The following is a 20,557-nucleotide window of genomic DNA, read 5'->3' as shown; positions in this document are numbered from 1 at the left end:
CAAATTCATCCAACATGAGCATATGGACACACAAGAGAAAGGATTCTGTAACATAGCTTTCTCCTTCAACTGCCGCTCCTGCTGCTCTGGTTGCCTAACCCCAGAAGCCGTGAAGCATTTCAGGGAGTAAATCCACCTGGCCCAGGAGTGAGTCTTTTCCCATGAAATACCTGGCACCAAGGAGCATTAGTCCCCACCATGTAAATGCACCTCCCTGCCCCCAAAAGAGCACGCACACACTCTGGGACCTTGCTGGCTCCAAACTGAAGGCCCTGTTTAAGAGAGATGAGCTGCTCAAAACCAAGTCCCACTGGGAACTGGTCAAAATTGGATTCCTGGGCCTCAGAGATCTGGTGGTATGGGTTGAATTGTGGGGAGAAGGCCACGTGGCGATGGATGCAGCGATCCGAGAGATGCTGCTGCAAACCAAGGACTGCTGGTCACTGCCGGAAGCCAGGAGAGAGGCAGAACAGATCCTTCCCTACAGCCTTAAAGGGAGCCCCTGATTTTGGACTTTTGACCTCCATCACTGTGAGACAATGAATTTCTGTTGTTCGCAGTCACCTAGTTTGTGATACTTTCTTTAAATTTTATCAAAAAATTAAAACAAACAAACAACAACAACAAAACACAACATTTCCAACAAAACAAAGCAAAGGATTAAGGAAAACAAATAGTCAAAAATAACTACTTTGCTTCCAACACATTCCTACCATACCCCAAGAAAATTAATAAACCATATCCAAGCAAAGGAATAAGAAAAGCCAATAATTTAAAATAACTATATTGTTTCCAACATGTTCCTACCATACCCCAAGAAAATTAACAAACCGTAATCAAACAAAGGTATAAGAAAAAACAAATAACCTAAAATAACTACATTGAAGCTAATTTTTTTAATGCAATAGCTTTTTTCACTTTATCAAAAACTTAAAAACACACCATTCAAACAAAACAAAATGAAGGAATAAGAAAAACAAATACCCTAAAATAATTACATTGCTTCCAACATGATCCTACCATATCCAAGAAAGTTTGCAGACCATAATCATTCCTGAGCATTCCCGTAACACTGAGATTACCCTCAGTAGCTTATCTGTTCTTATCAGATGATCGTTCCCCCTTCACTGTCAATCTCTATGTCCCTTACATTCTACAATACAAAATATTTATTTTACATTTTTTACAGAGTTATGATACTTTGTGAACGCTACGCTAAGAAACTAAGACAGCAATGACTTAATAACTTGCTCTAATAGGCTGGCTTTTCCAGGGGCTCCAATGACCACAAGTTAAATTAACTCCTTATTCTCAGAGCACATCACAATCTCAACCATAGTAGTTCTATTTGGCTGAAACGTCCTTCTCTATCATGGGTATTCAGTGCCCCACTCACATGCTGTCAGTCAATGAATGAATGAATGAAAGTGCTGAGTGCCTTCTGTCTTTTCTGGGTGACATTAAGCATGAAGGAATCAATGCCCTAAGATGTGGCTCCTGCGGTCAAAGAGTTAGGGAGACAGACACCCACCGACAGCCAAGGGCAGAGGCCAAACAGAAGAGAAGGAGGTTTAATTACACACGTACGGATGTTGCTGTTCTCCATAGGGAGAGTCAAGCAACCTAGAAGGCAACTGAGCAACCATCCTGCCATCCAGACTGGGGAGGGAGATCATCTGTCTCTCCCTCTCTTTTTCTAACTTTGAAGGGGAGATGGGAGCATAGGCTGGAAAGCATCACATTAAAGAGGAAAAAGCACAAGTTCTGAAGCTGAAGGTTTTCACCTTAAATGCCTGGCCACAGGGAATGGGCTAGGAAAGGCATGGAATTCCGGGCCACAGCATATCGTCACGCAGACACAAAGGGAAGTGAGTGGAGAAACAAGGGCTGGGAAATGCTTCTATCGTGTTCAGTGAAAAGAGCAAGATACAAAATTCTATGCAGTGCACGAAAACTACTAGAAACAGCTAAGTAAAAGAGATTGCAATGCAGAGTAGTTTTTTGACTCGGAAGGAATGACTCCAAAATTGCAGTCCTGGTTGCCTCTGGGTGGTGGCACTGCCAGTGATGTGTTTCCTTCCTTCTATTTTTGGTATTTTCCAAAATGTGTATAATAAGCATTTAATACTTTATGAAATGAAAAATAATATTTACAAAAAGAGCTGGGGTTAAATGCTGGCTTTAGCATTTAGCAGTCAAAAGGACTTCAGAAGGCAGATATATTTGTAATTAAGATAGGGTTTCATTCCCTAACTCACTAAACCTCGCTGGAATGGTTTCCTGGTGGCGACGATAAGGATTCCTCCCTTCTAGCACTGTTCACACAGTGGATCCCTTTAGGAAGTAGAATTGGCGGGTGGATCTGGTGAGATATTTTTTGTAAAGATACTCTAAGAATATTAGTCTCTATTCTAATCATCATTATTAATACATTGATACAGTGGTTTCTTGTACTTTGAGAATCCACAATGAGGACTCGCCCAACCTGTCCTAGTTAGTTTGTTTGGCTGCAAGAGGGACAAAACCAAAAAGCAAAGATTGCATCTTAAAGAACCACAGGCTCTTCAAGATCATGGTTACAACTTGGCCAGATAAAGAACCTGAGGTGCAGAAAGGTAAAATGGGCTGCCCAGTACCACACAGCAAGTTAGCAGCAGTAACAAAATAAAGCTATTTGAGGCTTGAGAAAACACACCAAAACAAATCACCATAAATAAAACCAGAAACATCTAGTGAGTATTTTGGGGACCATCTGGAGATGTCTGTTAATTCTCCTATGCCATCTACACTGGGCTGGATAATTCTTTGTTGGGGGGCAGGGGGCTGTTCTGTGCATGGTAAGATGTTGGGCAGCACCCCTGGCCTCTACTCATTAGATGCCAGTAACAGTCCCCTTCCCCCAGTTGTAACAATCAAACGTGTCTCCAGACACTGCCACATGTCTCCTGGCGGGGGGGGGGGGGGCGCAAATCATCTGCCAGTTGAGAACTACTGGGTTAACCCAGACAACAAAACACAGACAAGCTGGCTCTGCCCTCGAGAACTAAGCAGACCGTCCCCTTTCATTCCTGGAGCTCTGATGAGCTTTTTTCTTTTTGCTTCAATCACTGAATTTTACGGTTGGAGAAAATCTTTAGCATCAATCTCCGTTTTGTAGATAAGGAAGTTGGATTGAGTGATGTCTGAGTTTCCTTTTGCATTCACATTTGATGATTGCTTCATTCATTTGCTCATTCATTCATTCATTCAGTGAGCACCTACTACATAACAGCCACCGAGCCAGGAATTCTGCCTAGGATAGAGAACGACTGGAGCCAATCAACACAATCCACTCCTTTCAACCAGAGAGGACCCGGCTCCCTGGTGGATTCCTGGTGCTGATCCATCTGAACTTGGAGAAGACTTTCCAGGGCCAAGGTCAGAAGTCAAAGGACAGGGTGGGCTCGGGGGCCATGGGGCTCTAACCTACTCACCCCAGCCCTCCACCAGAATGCCCACGCTAATACTACTGATACGGAGATGGTGACTTACAATCTGTAAAGTGCTTCCCCAGCCTTGGCCTCACGAGAGCCTCCCAATACCACCATGAGGCTGGCGTTTGGTTTTTCCCATTTTATAGATGAAAAAAAAATCAAGGCTCAGAGAAGTGAGATGGCTTTGCCCAAGAACATAGAGCAAATTGGGATAGACCTGGACATTTTCTGACACTATTTCCGTGTTTTTCCCCACACCTTCAAATATATATATTTTTCCTATAAGATAGCTAATTTGGAAAAGGCAAGAATATCCAAAAGGTATGAAATTGAAAGTATGAGCCCTGCCCCCAGCCCTGCTCACCAATCCTGCCTTTTAAAGGGAATCACTGTTAAACAGGATATTGCTTAAACTCCAAATAAGAGAGGGTGACAGCATTTAGGAGCGTGCAATTGGGAGTCAGAATTGCTTGTGTTCATGTCTAGTGAGATTCTGGGGCAGATCCGTCCCTTCTCTGGGCCTCACTATTCTCATATGTAATGTGGGCTTACACCAGCCTTTTCTCTTAGAGCTGTCAGACAGTAAAATGAAATAACGTCTGTAAAGCCCAGCACCAGCAACCCTTCAGCCATCACGAGGGCCATGGTTATTTTCTGTCTATCTGAACATTCACAAATACATCACATTTTATGTATATTGTTCTCCCACTTTTTAAGAACTTTATTTTGACACATTTCAGTCATTCAAAAAGAGTTAAAGACTAAGAGAACAAATACTCCCGTCTTCAGTCTAAGAAATGGAATATAAGCAATGCATTTGGAGCCCCTGCGGGTTTTGACTATATTCTCTTCTTCCTCCCCATTCAACCCCACCTACTGCCCTGAATTTGGTGTTTAGTGTCCTTATGCATTTACTCATTGCACATGTCTTTATCCCTGAACAACTGTGTCATTTTAAAAAATTTTATAGAAATGCCCTCATCCTGTATGAATCCTCCAGCAATTTGCTTTTTCATTCTTGCTCAACAATTTGTGGAATTCATCCACCTTGATAAGTGTAGCACTGATGGATTCACTTTTCACTGCCGTATAGTATTCCACTACCTTAGTGTTCCACCACCAAATGTTTATTTAACATCCATCATGGCTATCATGGATATCTTTTCATGTTAGATATCTTTGTTAGATGTATTACTTACTTTGCAAGTAATTCTTTAGGAGGCTGTCCCAGAAGTTGCATTGCTTGGACAAAAGATTTACATCTTTAAAATATTGATTGACACTGAAAGATCACCCTTTCCACAATAATCCCTACCTATTTACCCTCCCACCAACTCTATATGAGAGGGCTACTCCCCTCCAGCTTTGTCAACACTTCACTTCTGGTGACTCGTAACTAGACTGTCTATATTGAAATCGGGGACAGTCAGACTCAAGCATAGTGTGTTTCTAAAAAGCTCCCCAGGTGATTCTGAGGTGCTCTCTGCCTTTTCTCGAGTCACTGCTTCCTACCTGAAGCTGTGGCACAGTAAGTGCCAACCTGTCACCTGCATCACCACATTTTTACTCAAGACCAGCCAGAGAGTCAGGGCATATTAGGATGCTTTGCAAGTCCACCCTGCATCAGCCAGTTATGTACAGAGCAGGTCAGCAATCTGAGGCCGTTGAGGGCTAGGAAAACAGTGTGGATGTAATAGCCCAAGAGCAAAAGAGACCCCATTTACACAGCAGTAGGTTTCTAGGCAAATGCACTGATTAGTCGTGGCCCATCTACAGCCCTCAGTATCCACAAACATGTTACAAAATGTTCAAAGTACTAAGTATTGTTTATATAAGTGAAGATCTGGAAACAACTTACATGTCCATCTATAGGGCATGGTCCAATGACTGTAGAAACACACAATGGAACACATACAGTGTTTAAAGGAATGAGACAAGGTAAATAATAGGAAGAATGACATGGCAATAAATTTCAACATTACAAGACTACCCCCTCTTTGGCTCAGCAAGTCCACTTCTGGGAATTTGTCCTGCAGAGATGTTTGCACATGTGCAAAATCACAAACATGCAAGGTTAAGCCATACAGGAAATGCTAGTGACAAACCCAGTATCCATCAATAATGTGAAATCAATTATGGAGCACCCACACTGGAATGCTGTGCTGCTGTAAGGAAAGAATGATGAAGCTCTCCAGGGACCCAAGCGGAAAGATGGTTAAAATTTCCTTTTAAGTCAAAAAGTAAGGTGCAGAATGGTTTGCAGAGCTTGGTACCTTTTGGGTAAAAAAAAAAGAGAGAGAGCAAATAAGATATATATGCTTGCATTTGCTTATATGTGCATAAAGAAACTTTGAAAGGAAACAAAGAAATAATTATGCTGGTTACAGAGGTGATGGGTGATTGGAAATAGGAGAATGGGGGAAAAGAGGTGAGAGGGAGACTTTTCACCTTAAACCGTTTCACATATACACATATATGGTGTGTGTGTACATAATATCACCTATTCAAAAGTATGCCATGATTTAAAATTTTTTTTAAAAATGACAGCTATGTGCCAACACAATTCAGTATTGAGTGAAGAAATCAAGGCAAAGTGCTCTCATGTGTGTAAAGGGGATACATTTGAACACAGTAATGGGGTTGCCTTAGCAGAGCAGCACTGAGGTTTGGGTGGGAGGGAGCCTCACTTTTCATTGTGTATCTTTTTATATGGTTTGATTATTTTGGCATGTGCATGTCACCATAATTTCAGAGCAGGGCAGCAAACAAACCCCAGAAGAAGTGGCCTTTCTCAGGGTGTCTAACTGTTCTCACATTTCCATGGGAAGAGGGAAATTCTGCTCCTCTCTGGCTGGGAGTCACCAGGAAATCGACACTTCTGCTCCATCTTTCCATTTTCCCATGCTCTTCTGGGGAGAGGAGGAATTATCTCATTGAAAGTATTAGGGACTCGCTGGTATCTAACCACTGCTGGCATCTAACAACTGGCTCCTGTTTCCAGGGCTGGGCCACTGTGTTGAAAAGCTGCCCAAGTGGCACTTTCTCTTTCTTTCTGCTCAGGCTTTCCTGCATGTGCCCAGCTATCCAAGTTGTAGTCACTTGAAGTGGACACTGTGTGGGAAAGCCCAGTTGGTCCTCAGGTCTGCAGCCCAGCTTGACTAGTGATAAAGGTGATCCCACCTGGCTTCTTGTGTCTGTTTTCCAGTTGGTAAGGTGAGTTACGACTTCCTCAACCCCTTTGCTCACCAGTTAGTGCTCAGAGTCTCCAGAGAACCTTCTACTGCCTCTCATTCATTGTCTTGTTTCTTATACTTAGGTTAAGCATAAGGAGCCTTGTTCCATCTAACATACCATTCAATTCCAGGGTAAATTATTGGCTTTGCAGTTATCAAATGACCCCAGTGGTCCTCTACCTTCTGCAAGACAGATGGGAATATTCATATGTAGGTAGGCCATCAGACACTGCAGATTTCCCACCCGATCTCAGAAACCGATCTCCAATCAGGATTTTACAAGGTGAGTGCTTGGAAATGATCAAATGATCATATCCTATATTTTAAGTTGGGTAAAAAAATCATCAGAAGTGGTAGTCCTTTTCTGACATAAAAAGATCATACGACCTCCTTGCTTCAAACCCAGCAGTGGCTTCCCATCACATTGAGAATAAGATCAAAATTCCTTTTCATGTCCTACAAAGCCTTTTGCTTTCTATCCTTGGGCCTCCCTCTCTTCAGCATGGCCACACTCAGGTTTTTTTTTCTGCTCCTTAAACCTTCCAAATTCATTCTGCACCCTGGGGCCTTTGCACATATGGTTGCCTCTTCCTTTCCATCTTTGCTTGGCTGCCTCTGCCTTCTCATTCAGCTCTCACCTCACCTTCTTCAAGATCTCCCTTATCACAATCTTTCTCATCCCCCAGTTAAATTTCCTTCACAGTGCTTATTGCAATCTGAGTTTGTTTTCTTGTTCATTGTCTGTCTCCATGAGATGATTCACACCCACACAGTGTTGCCTCTCCTGACCCCAGCGCAGTGTCTGGGACATTCAGAAGCTGTCTGGGAACCACAGGACCCCTGTCTGCTCTCGTCCTGCATGCTGGGTTGTGGTCTGCCCTTCATCCTTTCTTAAAGTTAAGTTAACTTAGATGTTCTGGGTGAAAAATAGAAAGTAAATGCAGACAAACTTTCTTTGTTTTGTTTACCATTATATCCCCCACCATCTACAACAGTATCTTCCATGTATAAGAAATCCAATTTGTTAGAAGGAAGGAAATCAGAAGAGCCAGAAGATGGGGAAAGGATGGGGAGAGATGGGAGGAAGGAAGGGAAGGGGACTCGCCATTTGTCTTTTAGATTTTCCACAATGCCCAGACATTCAATGACTGTTAAGGGAGAAGGAAGAGGAAAGGGTGCTATAGGATTTTAGCAAATGCTTAGAAGCCAGTGAGGGTTCTTTCTAATCCAGAAATTCTAGAATCCTGGATGTGTATGTGCATGGGTGGCAGGGAGCAGGATGTCAACATCACATGGTTGTGAAAGCCGCTACCATCTTGACCTCAGGCTTCTCATGGGTCAATTGTTTTAACTTCCTCCCTTTTCACTCAATTTACATTCCACCGTCTCCATCCACTGCCGGGAGATGAGTTACTTGGCAGGGAAATGGGTGTCAGAAAAGAAGAGGGGAGGAGGCTGGGATCGTTGATTGATATCTATGATTCAACTCCAGCATCGCGAGGGCATAGGAAAAGCCCACGGCTCCCAGCCTTCCCCCCACTCTCAGGAGCAGCGACTGCAAAGGAAACTGTGGCCCCAAGTAAAGCTCATCGCATTCTCCCGCAGGCAGTTCACCTTCTGTGGGAAGAGAGACAGGAAGCTCCCCTCAATACAGGGTCAGCCTCAACCAGAACATCCAGCGATCATCTCCACTAGGCTCCGTTGCTCTGAACCAAACTGTCAAAGGTGATTATTTATGGTGACATCGTCGTGCAGTCACAGACATCACAGGGAATGTCCAGGGCAGGCCAGGCTCCTTGGGAAGTTGAGGACCAGGTTCTATTTGACACTGTGCAGGGAGTTGGATGAACTCGACTTTTCATTTTCTCAAAGGACTTGGTCCCACCAGAGAGAGGCAAAGTGAGCAAGTTTTATCTTAAAAAGACATTTTTAGACCTTCTGTTATTCCCATAGCAATTGTTTTGAAAACTCTGCTGCTTGCCTAGTCTTCAGTCTGTAACTCCCTGCTGACGGTTCTGATCTGACCTGTAGCAGCCTCCTCACTGGCCTCGCTGCCTCCACTCTTGCCCCCACAGTCCACTCCACCCCCAGCAGCCAGAGAGAGCTATCTAAACCACTGTCCTTCAGTGGCCAGTGGTCCTTTCTGGGTAGAGTCCTAACTCCTAACCTTTCTCCGAAAGGCTCCTGGGGATCTGCCCCAGTGATCTTTCCCATCCTAGTTTCTTGCTGTCTGCCACATTGCAACCAAATCATTTCAGGTCTCCTAAGTGTGTCCACTCAATCCATCTCAGTCCCTTTCCCTCCCCTCTAATATCTCCAACATTGTGCACATGCTCTTTCCTCCACCTGGATCTCACTTCTCTTCTCCTAACTCCTAACACCACCAAAGAGATAAGTCACGGCACTGATCACACTGTCTTATAATTGTCTGGTTTCTGCGCTGTCTTTCCTACTAGAAATGTTTCCTGAAGGCAAGGATCTTGTCTGTCCTTTTCATCACAGAACCCATCCCATGGCCATGGGCTTGAAACATAGTAGCCCCCTCATAAATATGTATTTAAGGAATTATGAATATATCTGTACTCATCAAGAGCAAGACTCGGTGTATTGGACGAAGTCAACCCTTTAAATAAGAATTGTAGGCTAGTAGGCGGCTTATGCTACTGGTCATCATACAGGTTAATCTTTGGTAAAGCTTAATCCTAGATAAACATGCTTTGGTTTATGATATCATGGATGGAGAGATACCTTAGGTGAAGATGCAAACCCACTTGTTCTAATGGCGCAACTTAACTGCATCACGGTGCAAGCAGAGAGCACAAAGGCAGCCCATCCACAAACATTGCATGGTTTGCTTTGGCATCAGGAAAACAAACGGAAGCTCAGTTGGTGAATTTGCTAGCTGGTCTCTAGTTTTCTGGCACCCTGCAACATGCCACCGTCATGTGGGTGGAGGGGAAGTTTCAGTATGATGCACGCAACGCCCAAAGCAGCCCACCCAATTGCACACGTGAGCTTACCCCCAGACCCCCTTCCAAGGCTGCTGCAGAAACCCAGGGGACCCGCTCTGGGCTTGTAGCAGGTGTTAAGTGGGCAAGCTTGTACAGGCGAAAAAAGACTCTCTCAGTGTCTCAGCTACAAGAGTAATTATGCGATAATTGTCCTCTGTGAGTTGGCTTCTCCCCCACGAACGGGCCTCCTTTGTCATTCATGTTGAGTTCAGAAAGCCTTGAACATTCTTTTATACCCAGTTACGTCTCATCAGAGCGGCGGCTGGGCGGCACATCCATCTTCCCCACGAATGAGCCCAGATAGCTGTTGGCACCGGGGTGTGCTCTTGCCCTTGTAGCTTTAACAATCTGATTAACTGTGGCTGACATCAGTGCCAGCTGATTAGCATTTAAACACCCCTCTCCCTTCCCACCTCCATCTCCACCACCCCCCGCCCACCTCCACTCCATTCATATCTGACGATGTGACTTTGTGACTTCTTGCCGGTAGTGGTAGCGAGGGGGAGAGGAACACAGTGTGATTTGTGTACACAGAATTCAGTGAGTCATTGAGGGAGGGCTGGAGAGGGAGATACCAGAAGCTCAGGAGAAGGAGCCCAGGATGGGAAATCTATCTAGATTAAATTACCTGTATACTCATGTAGACAACGAGAATGCTTGGGGAGGAGAGAGTTTAAAAGACATCAGTAGTTAATTTATCTTCTATTTGCTGAGATTCACAGACAAGAAGAAAGAGCAGACCAGCATCCCAGAATGCTTGTAAGGACGTGCTCAGAAATGGAGAAAATCCAGGAAACCAGGAGACCTGGGTTTGAGTCCTGACTTTGCCAACAAACTGCCATATGACTTTGCGCAAACTGCATTTCTTGAAGTCTCGGTTTCCTGCTTTGTAAAGTTAGGACAGCAATCTTTGCCTGCTCAAATTCAGAGCCACAAATATTGAGGCCAAGGGTGGGAGGGTTATATGTATGACTGTGTTTTAAGATGTTCAAAACAGTTTTACAAATGCAAGGCTTAATTTGTTTCCTTTGAGACGAGAGCAGTCCTCTCTTCAAACATTAAATGGATAACAGTGGCTTTATTTGCTGTGGACATACAGCTTATTCTCATACCTTACCTGAAGACATTGAGATGTTTTGTTTTGTTTTTCTGAGAAGCAGTTATTTTTAACCTCATTTTAATGATGAGAAAACCGAGGTTCAGAGAGGACCCACAGTGGGTAAGTGACAAAGTCAGGATCTGAACCCAGGGCTGTCAGACCCCCAAACCCTAACCCCAACGAGATGAGGGAATGGACTATATTTGCTCCCTGTTTCTCTCCAGCTGGCTCTGGAAGCCTGGCCTGTCTGCTTCTGTGCCATCTACTGCAAACAGCGCGCAGGACCTGCCCAGGTAAAATGTCCCCCAAGACCCCCTTGGGGCAGAAACCCTGGGGATGAAGGCAAATATTTGATGCATCCAAAGATTAGCAGAGAACCAGATGCTCCTCACCGGGACTGGACTGCAGAGAAAAGCAAGGAAACACCAGCTTCTACAAAGGCAGAGCGCAAAGGCACCCTAGAGTGGGGGGAGCTGGCCCAGCACCCTTATTTTATAAAGTGAGGCCTGTGGTGAGAAGGAGACAGCTCTGGGTTAAGATAGCAGGATGCCTCATTAACTCACCCTGTGGCCTTTGGTAAAAGTCTACTCTCATCTCTTGGACTCAATTTTACCACCTGTATAATGGAATAGTTTCTTCAAATAAAACTCTAAGAGGAATGACATCTATAATCAGTTAAAATCAGAACCACATGGAGTCAGGGCAGGAGTCTGAGAATTGTACCCTAAGTTTTCCCCTTACCTAAGTCACTTTGGATGATCATAATGGTGATGATGATGATGATGATGATGGAGAAGATGGTGATGATGATGATGGAGAAGATGGTGATGATGGTGGCTAATGGTGATAAGTGCTTACTATATCCAGGTCCCGTAGCAAATTATTATTATCCCTATTTCATAGATGAGGAAACAGAGGCTCAGAGAAGTTTAGTCATTTGCTCCAAGACACACAGCCAGTAAGTGGTGGGGCTGAGCTTTGAACATAATTTGAAAAACACTAGACAAGATGGACTCTAATATCCCTTCCAGATCTTATATATTATGGATAGGTGATTCTAAGAGACAATTCTTTTGGGGTGATGGTTGAGAATTCTGGGTCTTGGGGGCAGATGTAATTTCTGCTGATCCCCACCTCTCCCCTGTTGTCTCAGGGACTTTGTCCATGTCAAGTCTACACCTTTCACCTTCTATGTCAACTTCGAGGGTTATTTGGGCCCCAAGTAGGAGAAGTAAAAGTCCTGAGTCATTACATTCCACCCTATCTCATTCTACCTCATCCCAGCCCATCCCATCTGATCCCATTCTATCCCACCCATCTCATCTCATTCCATCCCATCCCATTTGACACCGTCCTACCCCATCCCATCCTATTCCATTCCATCCTATTCTATCCCACCCCATCCCATCTCATTCCATCCCACCCCATTCCATCCCATCCCATTCTACACCATCCTACCCCATCCCATCCCATTCCATGCCACCCAATCCCATTCTATCCCACCATCTCATCTCATTCCACCCCATCCCATTCCATCCCACCTGATCCCATTCTGTCCTACCCATCTCATCCCCTTCCATCCCACCCCATTCCATTCATCCCATTCTATACCATCCTACCCCATCCCATCCCATCCCTTCCGACCCTATCCTATCCTATCCCATTCCATCCCACCTGATCCAATTCTATCCCCTCTCATTCCACCCTATCCCAGTCCATTCCATCCCATCCACCCCATTCCACCCAACCCTATTCCACCCTATTCCATTCCATAACCCTGTATTGAGTTCCCACTGTGCTGGGGGTGGGGGTGGGGGTGCATGGATGTATAACACACCGTCTCTCCTCCCAGCCTCCATAGTCAGGGTTCTCAATAGGCAGATGAGCCCTGGTGCATGCTGGGTAGTGGGCTGGCACCGTCTAATGCCAAGCCCCAAGCTCCACCATTCTCTGACTCCTGGGCCTCCTGGAGTCCAGCCAGCATCTCCCCAGAGCCTAGTGAGCTCTCCCAGCCAACAAGAACAACACCTCGGATGTGTGTGGGCCTGAGGCCAAGGCGATGCACAGAGCCTCCCTTCACTGGGGCCTGGCCTGTGGGGCGGGCAGGTGGTGGGTGTGGGACTGGGGGAAGCTCTGGAGGGACAGATTTAACAGTCCTCAGAGCGGCCATTGTCAGCCCCTTGACCCAGCAGGGACTACACAGAAAGCCTCAGTGCCCTGGCACCCACCTGGCTCCCTTCAGAAGCACTGGGCCATCTCCCTGGAATGGGGGAAGGATGTCAGGGTTGACCCAGAACACAGGGGGGTGGGTCTTGTTGCACAGGCAGAGAAAGACAGAGAGACAGAGGGATGGAAAAGAAATGACACGGTCTCCCTTTCTCACACATTACCATAGTTTCATTCACAATGCTAATAATTTTTAAAAGAATGACAAAGGCTGCCATGTTTTAAACCTTATTGCAAAGTGTTTTACATGCAGTGTCTCCTTTAATCCTCAGAGCTACCCTGTGATGTAGAAAGTGTTACTTTCCCCATTTTGTAGCTGAGGAAACTGAGGCTCGGAGAAGGAAATGCACTAAAAACACACTGGGAGAAGGTGATAGAGCTGGGGTTCAAACCCAGGTCTGTCTGATATATTGTTAACCACTAGCTCTACTCCATCTCAGGTGTTGTTCAAAGCACTCTGAAGACTATCTCATTTAGTCTTCACAACTGCAATTCATTCATTCATCCATCTATACCCTCATACAGTCATTCAACAAACACCTACTGAGTATATACCTCCTGAGTGCCAGGCACTGGGCTAAGCAATGTGGTATGAGGTTTAAAACATATTGGAGACAGTCCCTGTTCCAGAGGGAGGGAGGTGAAGGGGAAGCGAGCTAACTCCAGGGCTCCTCCTTTTCCCACCAGGCAATGCTGCCTCTAAGGTCCCTATGCCCGTCCAAGAACTGGGAGCAAGAGCGCCCTGAGGTTTGTCCTTCACCCCTGCCTGGATAGTCTTGGGTTTTCCACTTGCCATTAGATAACCAGATCTGACCAAGTGAAAAGAGCACTGGGTGAGAACATGAGTCTCCTGGGTCCAATACCCAAAGTGAGGCACCTGTTGAAGACCATATTTAAAGTCTCTTGGTCCCAAACATGCCTTTTAAGGTTGTCCATAAACTTTTATTGAAGGGTAATGTACACATACAAACATATACTCAATTCTAAGAGTATCTCTTGATGCACTTTCCCAAACAGGACACTCCTGGATGACTGGCAATCAGATCAAGAAGCAAACCATTACCAGCATACATTCCATCTTCCACTCACACCCTCCTCCAAGGGGAACCCTTATTTTGCTTCTCTGACTCAGGACTAGTTTTGCCTGCTCATGAATTCATTGGATAACTGGAAATATACAATTTTTGCATGTGGCTTCTTTCACTTAACATTATGTTGGTGAAACTGAACCATGTTATGTGTAGTAGTAGTTCATTATTTTTTTTTATTGTTGCATGGCATTCCTCTTTATGATAATACCACCATTTATTTTACTCATTCTACTGCTGATGCACATTTGAGTTGCTTCTGCTTTTTGGCTATTAGGTCTAATACAACTGTAAACATTCTATTACATGTTTTTGGTGCATGTGTATACCCATTTCTGTTGTATATATTCCAAACACACTGCTGGTTTCAGGGTATTGGAGTGTTCATTTATAGTAGATATTTTCAAAGATTCAGTAAAATCTTCCAATTTCAATGAAAACTCTAGCCAGCTGCATTCTGTGATGCAATAACTAACAAACCAACAGAAACCAAAGGCTGTTTATATAAATACTAATAGTAATTCTTATTTTTCATTGCTGCTCCATGGTGCTTGTCCTCCAGGGACATGGGGGTGAAGGCACATGCTACGTGCCAACATCCAAACATTATTCCAACACAAATGTCCATTTTCCAAGGGTCGGCTGGCCACGCTTCATCCTCATTTTTGGCATTGGAATCATTAGTGGACACCTCATTACGTCCTTGAATGGGGATTGCTTCTCGCAGCAACCTCTCTAACTAAGCATGAAATGAACCCAGGGGCTAGACTCGCCGAGATGAGGTTTCAAGGTGGCCGCCCACCTACGGGGGAGGAAGGCAAACAGACGGGGCGTCCAGGCAGGGGGAGGGAAGGCAAGGGTCCCAGGATATACCAGGAAGGGCTTTCCCACGGGAGCCAGCCTCGGGCAACCATGCTTTAAGCTGGAGGCAACGCATGCACCACCCCAACCTCCTCCTGGATGAGGAAGAGATGAAGGAAGGGAATAAAGATGAAATGGGCAATTCTGGGATGGTCCAGAATTACATCTCCAAGAGATCTGAAACCACACCTCTCTCTGCAGTTGCTCCTATGTTGCCAAAATGCCTTTTCGCTTTTTTGCCACCATGTGTTTCCTTAGGCTGTTTTTTTAATTAGGGGTACTTAACTCCCTGAACACACATACACACACACACACACACACACACACACACACACACACACACACACACACACACACACCACAGCTATCAGCACCAGCATCTCTTATGTCCAAAATCTTTGATGATTCTGTTATTACAACTTGAACCCTCTTGCTTTTTTTTTTTTCTTTTTTTTTAAGAGACGCAAAGGAATTCTCATTTTACAATTGGGGAAATTGAAGCTCAAGGAGGGAAAATGACTTTTCCAATGTCACCCAGGAAGATGACAACTAAACAGCAAAAACAAGAATAATACTGCATTTAGTGTGCCCTTACTGTGTACCAGGAAGTAAGCTAAGGGCTCTACCATACATCATGGTATTTAATTCTTACAGTGATCTTCTGTGTCAATGCTGATTGTTTGCCCACTTTGTAGATAGGAAAGCAGAGGCTCAGAACAATGAAATTATTATCTTAAAGCTTCTGAGAGCAGATTGAGTGCTGTCACAATGTTGGTCCAACACCGGGGCACGTGTGCTTAAACATTTTTTCTGTCTTTGGTCCACCATTCTTCTCTTTCCCTCTTGGCCAGCTTCTTTTCCCTCTTTTTTCCCTGTCTGCTCACTTTGTGCTCTAGGCTTGTAACACAAGAATGGCAATTCCTTGGCTACAGCTGGAACGACAGTGGTGGGCGAGATAATACAATATTGATCTCCCGTGGCAGACTCTATTCCTTGTAGCAGAGTGGAAGGGAGAGTAATTCAGGGTTCTGGCTTCTGGGCAAACAGCATCTGTGAAACGGCTTCTGTGACAGGCAGGATAACATGCTTTATTAGCTTCATGACAAGACAATGTTTTACCATAATTTTTGATCAGAGACTGGGGGATGTTAGCAACAAAATATGTTTGGGAGGCGGTCACATTGCATAAGTAGCAAATGAGAAATAAAGACAATGGTGGTTGCTGGCAGGTTGGAGATTGGGGTTAGCCTCAATTTTCCAAATGTACACAGAAAATGCAACGATGCTCGGATCCCCAAACAATGAGGCCGGGTTCCAGTGTTGACTCTGGGACAGCATTGGTGATACCCTTTCCTTTCCATGTGCAAAGTTTATGCATCTATTTTTAAGTTCCAGATCCTCTGGCAGATAGACAGGGGGTGTGCAAGAGCAGAATCTGGGGAATTCAGACCTTCCCCCAGACCAGTGTTTCTCAGAAGACCATTTATAAAATGCAGATTCCTGGGCTCCATTCCAGACCCACTGAATTAGAATTTCTGGTGGGGGGGTGGGGTGGGACAAGGAATCTGCATTTTTGCCAAGTATCCCAGGTGACATATACACCCATTGATGTTTGACAACCATTGCCTTGGGGAATTCTGGGATTGAAGAAAATTATGTCCCATAATATCTCCATAACCATACTATTATACCAATAAAGTTGCATTGAACTGCATATAATTACGTAATATTTTTATAGCACTTTTTCAGGCACAGTGTACAGTAATAACCTTTTCCCTATTTGATCCTGGAATAAACAATCCTATGGACAAGAAATTACCCTTCCTTCTCATCTTCTAGATCAGGAAACTGAGGCTCAGAGAGGGAAAGGACCCTTGCTTTTAAAGCCCTCACATCCAGTAAGCAAAACAGCCAGCATTTATTCCTCAACCTTCTTTCAAATGCATCTTGCTCCCCAGGCCTTTCCCCAGGTCAGTGGTTCTCAACTGGGGACAATTTTACCCCCCAGAGGACATCTGGCAATGTCTGGAGGCGTTTTGGGTTGTCACAACTGGCTCCTGGTGGGTCGAGATCAGAGATGCTGGTCAACATCCAACAATGCACAGCACAGCCTTCTCCCCTCAAAGAAATATCCAGCCCAAATAGTGCTGAGATTGAGACAGCCAGTGCTAGGTGCACCCTGCTCCACCCCACCCAGATTTTATTTTTAAGTTTAATGGGTGACTCTGGAGAGATTTTAGCACAAGGGATGATAGGATCAGGTAAAGGCATTGGATGCCTCTGGCTGCTGAATCGAGAATGGACTGTGCAATGCAAAAAGAGTCAAAGCAGGGAGACCCATCCAGGAAACTAATTTAATGCTGTGTGACCTTGGGCACCCCTCCTTCTGGAGCCTCAGTTTCCTCTTACGTAAAACAGGGTGGAGGGATTAGGCTAAACGAGGTTCCTGCCATTGCTAACATTTTTTCTATGATCTAATTCGATCTAATTTTCTGTTAACAGTGGGTGACCTCCTTTGGAAGGGGAGACGAGATCTGAGAGGCTGGCCCTGGTGGAAAGCAAAGTCATTGTGCATTTTGGCTGATCCATCTTCCTGCCTCATCAGCCAGATTTGCTCCATGTTAAAAGGAACTCCCAAGGCAGAGAAAGCTTTGGAAGGAAATTGGATTGGAATTTAATTGATGGCCTGGGCGATATGCCACCGTCATTAAATTGCCCTGAAAAGCCAGCCCATTGTTCTGTACAGAAGCAACAAGGCTTTGTTTGGATAATACTGTGTGTCTGAATTCAGCTTCTCCCCCACTGGGCCCGCCATGAGTAGAAGCCTCTGTTTGATGCCAATGGGCCAGATGCAAGCCAGCTCCGCCAATGACCTTCACACGCATCCTGGCAGGGAGGGCCTTGAATTCAGCAGAGCCTGCAAACTCTAACTCCTGCCTCTTAGTCTCTCCAGCCCACCATCTATCCTGCAGTCATGTGACCCCTCTTTTCTACCTTAACACCCCTCCCTGGCTCTCCATCATCTGTGCCAGCAATCCCCAAACCCACTATTCCATGGGCTTTTGAGAGGAGGGCCACAAAAGGAAGTTTAAAGATGCTTTCTCCTCTTCTTGGACAATTGCAGTGCCCACCTTCATGGTAAAGGCTGTGACAAGTCCTGCAGCAAAAAGAAAATGTGTTCAATTTGTTTTAAAGTGTTTCCCTAATCATTTGCACATGAGTTCCCTTCTCTTTTCCCCTTGTCCCAAATCTCACACATTTACATCTTGGAAAACAAGGTTCCAAAGAATTCCAGCTTGGGAAACACTGACCTATCAATGAAAGTACAAAATCTTTAGCCTGGTATTCAAGGTTCTCTATGGAAAAGTCCTTGTCTACACCATGGTCTCATGTCCGATCTTCTAGAACTCCCTTACAGCCATATCAAATTTCTTGACATTTTCCAGTCCCTAAGTTTTGGCAGCCAGGCAATAAATTCCAGTGGTTAAAAATGAGCCTGGACAGTTTGATGTGCCCTCCATCATGGGACTTGTCCTTATGAAGCTTGTTACTGCAAAGGAGAGGCTAAACTTGCATATAATTGTGCCTAAGAGTCTCCCCCTGAGTACCTCTTTGTTGCTCAGATGTGGCTCTCTCTCTCTCTCTCTAACTGAGCCACCTAAACAGGTGAACTCACTGCCCTCCCCACTACGTGGGACCCGACTCCCAGGGGTGTAAATCTCCCTGGCAATGCAGAATATGACTCCCGGGGATGAATCTGGACCTGGCATTGTGGGACTGAGAGTATCTTCTTGACCAAAAGGGGGATGCAAAATGAGATGAAATAGTTTCAGTGGCTGACAGATTTCAAATGGAGTCAAGAGGTCACTCTGGTGGACATTCTTATGCACTATATAGATAACACGTCTTAGGTTTTAATGTATTGGAATAGCTAGAAGTAAATATCTGAAACTATCAAACTCCAACCCAGTAGTCTGGACTCCTGAAGACAATTATATAATAATGCAGATTACAAGGGGTGACAGTGTGATTGTGAAGATCTTGTGGATCACACCCCTTTATCTAGTGTATGGATGAGTAGAAAAATGGGGATTAAAACTAAAGGACAAATGGGGTGGGATGGGGGGATGATTTGGGTGTTCTTTTTTCACTTTTATTTTTTATTCTTGTTCTGGTTCTTTCTGATGTAAGGAAAATGTTCAGAGATAGATTGTGGTGATGAACGCATAACTATGTTATCATACTGTGGACAGTGGATTGTACACCATGGATGATTGTATGGTGTGTGAATGTATTTCAATAAAACTGAATTTAATAAATAAATAAATAAATAAATAAATAAAATGAGCCTGGAGTCACTGAATCACTGAATCACACTTTTGCCACTTCCTAGCGATATGAGCCTGGGAGTTAACCTCCAGGACCTCAGTCTCCTCATCTGTGAAATGGGCATAAGAGCACCACTCCTTAGGGTTGTTGAGAATTAAATGAGCAGATGCATATAAAGAGCCTAGCACGCAGTAAATCCTCACTAAATGTTAGTTCTTGTTTTAATTACACAACTATGACTTTGCATATACTATTTCCTCTACTGGCGATACCTTCCCTTTTGTTGGCCATTTGGTAAACCTCTACTCATCCTAATGTCCCCACCGTGATATCATCTCTCTGTAGCGCTTTCTTCACATGCCTTGGGCAGAGATAGGTACTACCTTCCCTGTGCTCCTGAGGTACCTTGCAGTCATTCATTCATTCATTCATTCATTAGTTCCCTCCTTTATACACTCAATTTTTAATGAGTCTCCTCTCTGTGCCTGCCACTCTTCTAGGTATTGGGGAACGCAGTGGGAATAGCAGTGACCTGGTCTCACCCTCCTGGGGCTGGCAGTCTAGAAGGGGAGGCAGACGTGAAACAAAGTATGACACAGATAATTAACTGCAACTGCAATGAGAGTTATGGGAACCCTTACTGGGGGCCCTGGTTTCTATTCTTGCTCTGAGTATGCTGCATTTAATGACTTGTTTTCAGACATATCTCCCCAGCCAGACTGGAAGCCCCTTCAGGGAGTCAGAGTGAGTGCTAGGGGCCTAGAAGATGCACATGAAACATTTACCCAACAGGGGAAGGGGAAGGCCCTGGGAGCAGCAAAGGCTGGGAAGGACCCACGTCCCTCTGGCACCTTTACCCAGACAGAACCAGCCAGCTTCTGAGACCTCAAGGACAGTGCCCGCCACTTGCCACCAATTGCAAACCCAAGCCCTTCAAGAGAAGCAGAGAGAATGATCTGGTTTATTCTATTTGAAGAACTCAGAGTCCCCAGTGCCCTAGGTGCCTCTCAAAGCTCCATTTTTATTTCTTAAAGAAAAAAGAACAAACCAGATTAGCACTAAAGGAGATGAAAAGGAATGGAGGCAGGCTAACTGGCAGTCTGCAGCTCTCAGAGGTGCTTTCCTTGTCAGTTCCAGCAAGATGGAGAGAGAAAAGACACGATTCTTCAAATAGCTCTTCTCTTTTTGTGGGGGTGGAGTATGTAATTGTCTCAATTAAAACACAGACCAGAATATT

At 44.7% G+C, this 20,557-nt stretch overlaps 1 protein-coding gene across 3 annotated transcripts in view; it reads right to left on the bottom strand.

Moving 5' to 3' along the window:
• LOC119519474 (seizure 6-like protein) overlaps positions 1 to 20,557 on the bottom strand; it is a 194,657-nt gene that overhangs the window by 81,144 nt on the left and 92,956 nt on the right. The gene's annotated exons all lie outside the window — the stretch shown is intronic.

Source organism: Choloepus didactylus, chromosome 23 (genome assembly GCF_015220235.1).
Source record: "Choloepus didactylus isolate mChoDid1 chromosome 23, mChoDid1.pri, whole genome shotgun sequence".
NCBI classification, from domain to species: domain Eukaryota; kingdom Metazoa; phylum Chordata; class Mammalia; order Pilosa; family Megalonychidae; genus Choloepus; species Choloepus didactylus.
Note: the sequence above shows the minus strand (reverse complement) of the source record. Positions and strands in the feature narration are given on the sequence as shown.